At 38.8% G+C, this 8,171-nt stretch overlaps 1 pseudogene; it reads left to right on the top strand.

Annotated features, from left to right (window-relative positions):
- Nucleotides 1–329: 329 nt before the first annotated feature.
- LOC108294503 lies at nt 330–2,052 on the top strand (annotated as a pseudogene).
- The last annotated feature ends 6,119 nt before the right edge of the window (nt 2,053–8,171 follow it).

Below are 8,171 nucleotides of genomic sequence, written 5' to 3'. Positions count from 1 at the left end.
AAACGACTTCTGTCATCATCAACCTCCCTGTTGCCAAATCTAATGAAAATGTGCATATTATCACCTTATTAGACTATTTAGTTTTTGACACAACTGTTTATTCTTTTCTTGCTCTTGGCTTCCATGACTGTAAAACTCTGTTGGTTTTCCTCTTAATTTGTTGCCTGTTTCCTTTCAGTCTCCTTTATTTTCTTTTTCTCTAACCTTTAAGCGCTGAGATTTACTTTCTTTTTCTTTCCTTTGTTAATAGCCATTTCCCTATGGCCTTAAGTATTGTACATATGCCAAAACTTCCAAAAATATGTCTCCAGATCAGACCTATTCTGTACTCTGTCTTTACTTGGAAGTCTCACAGGCATCTGATACTTAAAAAGTTCAAATTAGAGTTCTTGGTCCCCTTCTCCCATCTCGTTTCTCGAGCTGCAGCCTGTTAATTTTTTGTTCCTTACCTTTTTAGTAAGTGGCACTACCATCCACACAGCCAAAAGCTTGGCTCCTTGATTCTACCATTTCCCTCAACTCATCCTCATACAGCTGCAATCCTTCAGCTTGTCTTATTGCATCTCTCTACATGTATTTACAATTTATCAATATCTCTTCATTTTCACACTCCTTCCTAGTATAAATAATATAATTTGTCACCTTCAGTAGCATCCTAACTTCTACCCTTGCCTTGCTCTCATCTGCCTTTTTAAAGGGAAATCAAATTTCTACATCCACCAGAAGACAGTGGTACTCTTTCTTGGCTTAATGCAGCCATGGCTTGTGGTCCCAAGAAGCATTTAAAGCAAGTAGCAGCATCAAAGCATTGGATGCTGTATAAACTGACCAGTACGTTTGCCCCTTGTCCATCCACGGTCCCAAGTTGAGAGAGTGTCTCCCCCTTATAATCTTCCTGAGGAACAGACTTAAGTATGCCCTAACAGGAGATGAAGCAAAGAAGATTTACATGCAATGGTTCATTAAGATCGATGGCAAGGTCCGAAGTGATATAACCTACCCTGCTGGATTCATGGATGTCATCAGCATTGACAAGATGGGAGAGAATTTCTGTCTGATCTATGACACTAAGAGTTGCTTTGCTGTACAGCATATTACACCTGAGAAGGCCAAGTACAAGTTGTGTAAAGTGAGAAAAATCTTTGTGGGCACAAAAGGAATCCCTCATTTGATGACTCATGATGCTTGCACTATCTGCTACCCTGATCCCCTCATCAAGGTGAATGATACCATTCAGATTGATTTGGAGACTGGCAAGATTACTGATTTCATCAAGTTCGACACTGGTAACCTGTGTATGGTTACTGGAGGTGCTAATCTGGGAAGAATTGGTGTGATCATCAACAGAGAGAGTTACCTTGGATCTTTTGACATGGTTTATGTGAAAGATGCCGATGGCAACAGCTTTGCTACTTGACTTTCCAACATTTTTATTATTGGCAAGGGCAACAAACCATGGATTTCTCTTCCCCTAAGAAAGGGTATCTGCCTCACCATTGCTGAAGAGAGAGACAAAAGACTAGTGGCCAAACAGAGCAGTGGGTGAAATGGTCCCTGGGTGACAATGTTAGATCATTGTACATAATTAAAAATAATATGGCATGATTAAAAAAAAAAGAAACCAATATGATCTTATCAAAATAGAATGAGATATGTTACTCTTATACTTAAAACACTAGTAATGTTCAATATGCCTAAAATTCCAAATCCCTAACTGCCACACAAGGCTCAGTATGATCTAACTCCTTCCTAATCTATGTTATGCTTATTTCCACTCTAGCCCTAAGGAAATGCTCACGCCATTTCTTCTGTCTGGTGTGCTCTTCTCTCAACTCTTTACCTGTTTAAATAGTTTTTAGTTTTCAGATCCTAGCTTAAATGTAATTTATTTAGTTTTTAATGTAATTTGCAGGTGTACTTCAAAACAAAACAATCAGATTTAACATTGTGTTATTGGATTCATTGATCACTATCAGTTATTTCATAACACAACTTCTTTTTGAGTTGTCTTATTCTTCTCTCAGTTATCTATAATATTTTTAAGAAAAATTTTCAAGAAAGGTATATGGGTGGTATAGTTTCTAAGTATGTTTATTTCTGAGGATATGCCCTCATAAAAAAATGATAGTTTTGCTGGATTTTTAAATTTTCAAGTTACAATATGTTCTTCCTCTCATAGAAGTACAGTCAATTGCCTACCCAGCAGCCATTTCTCCTTCTTTCCTTTTAAGAAAACTCTGATTTTGTTTGGACAGTCCACACTTCTCTACCCAGACATGTACTTTAAATCAATTGCTTTCCCCTTAATAGTGATTGGCTTTGGAATGGGCATGTGACACAACTCTAGCCAGTGAGATCTTTTTTCTTATTCTGCTCAATATTGTCATGTATGTTTGTAATGCCTGGAACTGTAGGACCAATTCATGAACAAGAGGATGAGTAACTCAGGATAAGCTAATCTCCTGAGCCTGGCAAAGCGGAAAAATGGAAGAAACCTAGGGCTAAGCCACTGAATTAACCAATCTCAGATCCAACTTAGAAATTCTTCTGTGAAATAATAAATCTGCCTTATTGTTTATACTAGTTATAGTTTTCTATTTCTTAGGGCTAAGAATCTTCCAATGCACACCTTTTATATATTTTATGTTTTATAGTTTTAAAATACGCTTTGTTGCTTCTTTAGTGAAATACGAGACGAGCATGGTTCTTGTTTCCTTACATGTAGTCTGTTTTTGTTGACTGATTGCTAGCAATATTTTAAAAACCAAAAGTTTTCTTCAATTATTTCTTTTTTTTTTTTTTTTTTTTGAGACGGAGTTTTGCTTTTGTTTCCCAGGCTGGAGTGCAATGGCGCGATCTCGGCTCACCGCAACCTCCGCCTCCCGGGTTCAGGCAATTCTCCTGCCTCAGCCTCCTGAGTAGCTGGGATTACAGGCATGCATCACCATGCCCAGCTAATTTTTTGTATTTTTAGTAGAGACAGGGTTTCACCATGTTGACCAGGATGGTCTCGATCTCTTGACCTCGTGATCCACCCACCTTGGCCTCCCAAAGTGCTGGGATTACAGGCTTGAGCCACCGCGCCCGGCCCCAAGTATTTCTATAATTCTTTCTTCTGCTGCCAATTTTACTTCTTCTTATATTGCTTTAAATTTAAACACTATTAAATAAATTATCAGGGCTGCCTAGTAATCCCTCTATATTCATTCTTGCAGTCTTTGAGTCAACTGCTTCATGTTTTCTCCTCCTGCTGGAAACCTTCAATACTCTTTCTTCCCTCATCTCATTCAAGCTGATGACTTTACTTATTACTTCACTGTTGATACAGTTTGGATGTGTGTCCCTGTCCAAATGTCATGCTGAAATGTAATCCCCAAAGTGGGAGGCGGGGCCTGGTAGGAGATGATTGGAGTATGGGGATGGTTTTCTCATGAATGGTTTAGCACCATCCACTTGGTGCTGTTCTCATAATAGTGCATGAGTTTTTGTGAGATCTGATTGTTTAAAAGTATGTAGCACACCATCCCACCCCTTGCTCCTGCTTTCACCATATGACATGCCTGCACCCTGTTCACCTTCTGTCTTGATTATAAGCTTCCTGAAACCTCCTTAGAAGCAGATACTGCTGTGGTTCCTGTACAGCCTGTGGAACCAGGAACCAATTAAACCTCTTTTCTTTATAAATTACCCAATCTCGAGTATTTCTTTATAGCAATGCAACAATGGCCTAATGCAACTGTGAAGATAAAAGTAAACAAAAGAGAATTTCTACATTTTCCTATTCTGTGTCAGACATGAAGATGTGCCCACTCAGCTCTTCCTTCAATAAAAGGTTAGTTGTCCATTTGCAAAGAGTGTGCTTAGCTGCTAGTTTCCAGCAGTTAATCCCTTCAGGGTTCCCTTCTGCTTTTAAACTGATGCCATAGGCTTCTCTGGTGACCTTCAGCCAACAACTGAGCAAGGCAATGTGCAAAGATGTGTTCATTTCCACCCAAGGTGGAACTCCTCTAATGGGCAGTCTTGACTTTGGAGCTGAGCTGGCAGAGACTGTTAGGACAGCTTCATAGAAGTCTCCATTGTTGTCTGATGGCTCCAGCTGACTCTCGTGTTTTCCGTTTACAGGAGTCATTCCCCAATAGGTATTTTAGGCTCCTCACTCTGTCTTAGTATGTGCTTTCTGGGAAACCTAACCTGCAACACCTCCTAAATCTATTGGTCTAACAATATTGGGGCCTATATACATTGCCTTGCATAGGTGAGTTGTGTAGGCTGCATCTCACACCAGATAATTCCATTTGTGATGCCTCTAAATCATTTAAGGATATTTCTCCTGAAATTGTTTCCTCTCTTCTACGTCATCAATTTTTCCCTTTCTGTGGAATTATTTTTTCCAGCATACAAACGTGTTGTAAAATGTATCATCTCCCCCCTCCAAAAAAAAACCCAAAATTTCCTTTAACTTATATTCCCCTTCAGCTTCTGCAACATTTTTCTAGTCCTTTCTGTACAAGAACCCTTCAAAGTACTGTTTGTCTCTCTTTATCACTTCTCATTATATCTTGAACTAACTCCATTTAGGCTTTTGTCTAACTCCAATTAGGGACAAAATATGCTCTTGTCCAGTCCCCACTTTGCTTCAGTTCTCAGTCCTCATCTTACCTGACTACTCAGCAGCATTTGATGTAGTCAGTCATTTCCTCCTTTTGAAATATTTGCTTCATTTAGCTTTCAAGATCTACTTTATCCCACGTCTCTTTCTTCTCACCTCACTGGCTGTACTTCCTCATTCTCGCTCTCTTATTTTTTTTTCAGACAGAGTCTCACTCTGTTGCCCAGGCTGGAGTGTTGTGGCACCATCTTGGCTTACTGCAATCTCTCTACCTCCAGGGTTCAAGCGATTCTGTTGCCTCAGCCTCCCCAGAGGGACTACAGACACTGGCACCACGCCCGGCTAATGTTTATATTTTTAGTAGAGATGGTATTTCGCCATGTTGGCCAGGCTGGTCTAAAACTCCTGACCTCAGGTGATTTGCCCATCTTGGCCACCCAAAATGCGGCTTCCTCATTCTCTTTTAATGAATGAATTCCTGGCTGTTCCAGGACTCAATCCTAGAACTTATCTTCTCTGTCCATATTCGCTTTCATGGTGATCTTTCTGATGTCATGGATTTAAATGCCACAAATGTTTTGACTGTTACCAAATTTCCAGCCCTGACTTCCCTGGACTCTAAACTCTCATATTTAACCTCCAGTTGGGTATTTTGTAGTTTGTACTTCGTGTCACCAGCTCTGCCACATACAGAGAAGGAGCTTCTCAATTTTCATCTCGACTTTGAGATGAACCAATTTTCATCTCAATTTTGACAACTTGAGATGAGTCCATATCATCTAGATTTTCTTTTCTTTTTTAAAATATATTTTGAGACAGTGTCTTGCTCTGTCCAGGCTGGAGTGCAATGGCATGATCTTGGCTCACTGCAACCTCCACCTTCTGGGTTCAAGTGATTCTCCTGCCTCAGCCTCCCAAGTAGTTGGGATTACAGGTGCCCACCACCATGGCCAGATGATTTTTGTATTTTTAGTAGACATGGAGGTTTCACCATGTGGGTCAGGCTGGTTTCAAACTTCTGACCTCAAGTGATCTGCTCACCTTGGCCTCCCAAAGTGCTGGGATTTCAGGTGTGAGCCACTGTGCTCAGCCAAGATTTTTTTTCCTTTTTTTTTTTTTTGAGACAGGGTCTCACTCTGTCACCCAGGCTGAAGTGCAGTGGTGCAATCTCCTGGGTTCAAGCAGTTCTCTATCTCTGCCTCCTTAGTAGCTGGCTACAGTCACATGCCACCATGCTTGGCTGATTTTTTTTGTTTTTTGTATTTTCAGTAGAGATGGGATTTCACCATGTTGGCCAGGCTGGTCTGGAACTCTTGGGCTCAAGTGATCTGCCTGCCTCAGCCTCCCAAAGTGCAGGGATTACAGGCATGAGCCACCATATCTGGGCAAAGATTGTCTATTTTTAAATGTAGAATTATGCACGATATTTAAAAAATAATTTTGTGTAGTTTTCTCTGTTTTTGACTTCATTTCCCTTCTTTGTTATAGAATTTGCCAGAGACAGATTTGAAGTTGATTTGTTTTTTTAAAAAAGATATTTACTGGATACTTACAATAATTCAGCATCTATGTTAGCCATTTTCAGGTATGTAATTTAAGTAATTTAGTTTGATGAAGAAACAATTTTATCTTCTACTGATGACTTGAAAAGATGTTGATAAACTATATGCTTCATCTGTTCTATAATTTTGCCAGCTTTCAATATCATGCTTATTAGCATTTAGTTTCTGGAACTCATTTTTTATGTTTTGAAAATGGAAACATCTGTGCGTTTTCAGTCTTCTGGCAACTTTGTGTTCTCCATTTCTCAAAATTACTGATGATAGTTCTATGGTGTATTAGTTCGTTTTCTGTTGCTTATAACAGAATACATGAAACTGGGTAATTTGTAGAGAAAAGGAATATATTTTTTATGGTTATGGAGGCTAAGTTCAAGGTCAAGGGGATGCATCTGGTGATGCATCCAAGAAGTCCCTTCTTGCTGGTGGGGACTCTGCAGAGTCCTGAGATGGTGCAGGCAATCACATGGCGAGGGGCTGAGTGTGCTAGCTAAGGTCTCTCTTCTTGTTTGTATAAAGCCACCAGTTTCTCTCCCATGATAACCCATTAATTCATTAATCCATGAATGGAATAATCCATTTATTTGGGTAGAGCCCTCATGATCCAATCACCTGTTATAGGACCCACTTCTCAATCAGTTGGGGATTCCATATGAGTTTTGGAGAAGACATTCAAACCATGCATATAGTTACATCATAGTATTATGTTTTATACCCAAGAATGTAATTCACTGGTGGCTGAAAGACCTGAACCAGTTTAAAGGAACTAGGTGTGTTCTTGCTATGCTTTCATTGTCTCACAATAATGTTTATGTACCTCTTAAATTTGAAAATTACTCTTCTTGATGAATATAATCAATGCGGCAGTTACTAGCAGTGATTTATTCCCTTAAACAACAGGATTTTCTTTTCTAGTTTTTATAGATTCAGCAAAATATGCAAAATGATTTAATTACCATTTTGTTTTAAACTGTTTAGTAAGAATACATTTTAAAGAACCATTAATTGTCCTTGTTTGCCAATTATCATATTTAAATTGTGATAAATTGTAAGTTTCAGTGGAAAGCATTGAACACAAATATTCTTCACTAAATATTTCCCTGTTCCAAAGAATTAAAAGTGAAAGGATTCATAAAGATAGACATATAGATCAATGAAACAGAATTGAGAATCCAGAAATAAATTCACACTTATGTGGTCAATTGATTTTCGGTAAAGGGGCCAGAGAAATTAAATGGGAAAAGAATATAGTCTTTTCCAGAAATAGGGTTGAAATAACTGGATAGCCACATGGAAAAGAAATAAACTTTGAATCTTTCTTCACATTATACACCAAAATTAATTCAAAACAGATCATTGTCCTAAATGTAAGGGTAAAAAAATGTATATTCTAGAAAAAGGCATAGGATAAAAACTTTTGTGAACTTGGGATAAGATACAAAAAGCATGAGCCATAAATGAAATAATTAATAAATGGACTTCAGAAAAATTAAAATATTTTGCTTGTTTAAATCACTAAGAAAATGAAAAGGCAAGCTCTAGCTTGGGAGAAAATAGGGGCAAAGTATTTAACTGACAAAGCGCTTGTGTCCAGATCTAATTAATAATTTTGTCTGGGCACAGTGGCTCACACCTGTAATCCCAGCACTTTGGGAGGCTGAGGCAGGCAGATCATGAGGTCAAGAGATCGAGACCATTCTGGCCAACATGGTGAAACACCGTCTCTATTAAAAATACAAAAATTAGCTGGGCGTGGTGGTGTGTGCTTGTAGTCCCAGCTACTCGGGAGACTGAGGCAAGAGAATCACTTGAAGCCCAGGGGGGGTTGCAGTGAGCTGAGATCGTACCATTGCACTCCAGCCTAGGCAACAAGAGTGAAACTCTGTGTCAAAAAAAAAAAAAGTATTACTTGGCAATAAATCATCTCTTTGTTCCTATTTGTTCCTATAACACGACTCTTCTGTTAACTCTTTATCCCAAAGCATTAGTGCTATGAACTGAAT

This window comes from Cebus imitator, unplaced genomic scaffold (assembly GCF_001604975.1).
Source record: "Cebus imitator isolate Cc_AM_T3 unplaced genomic scaffold, Cebus_imitator-1.0 Scaffold18, whole genome shotgun sequence".
Lineage (NCBI taxonomy): Eukaryota > Metazoa > Chordata > Mammalia > Primates > Cebidae > Cebus > Cebus imitator.
The sequence above is the reverse complement of the archived record's forward strand: the minus strand, read 5'-3'. Positions and strand labels throughout refer to the sequence as shown.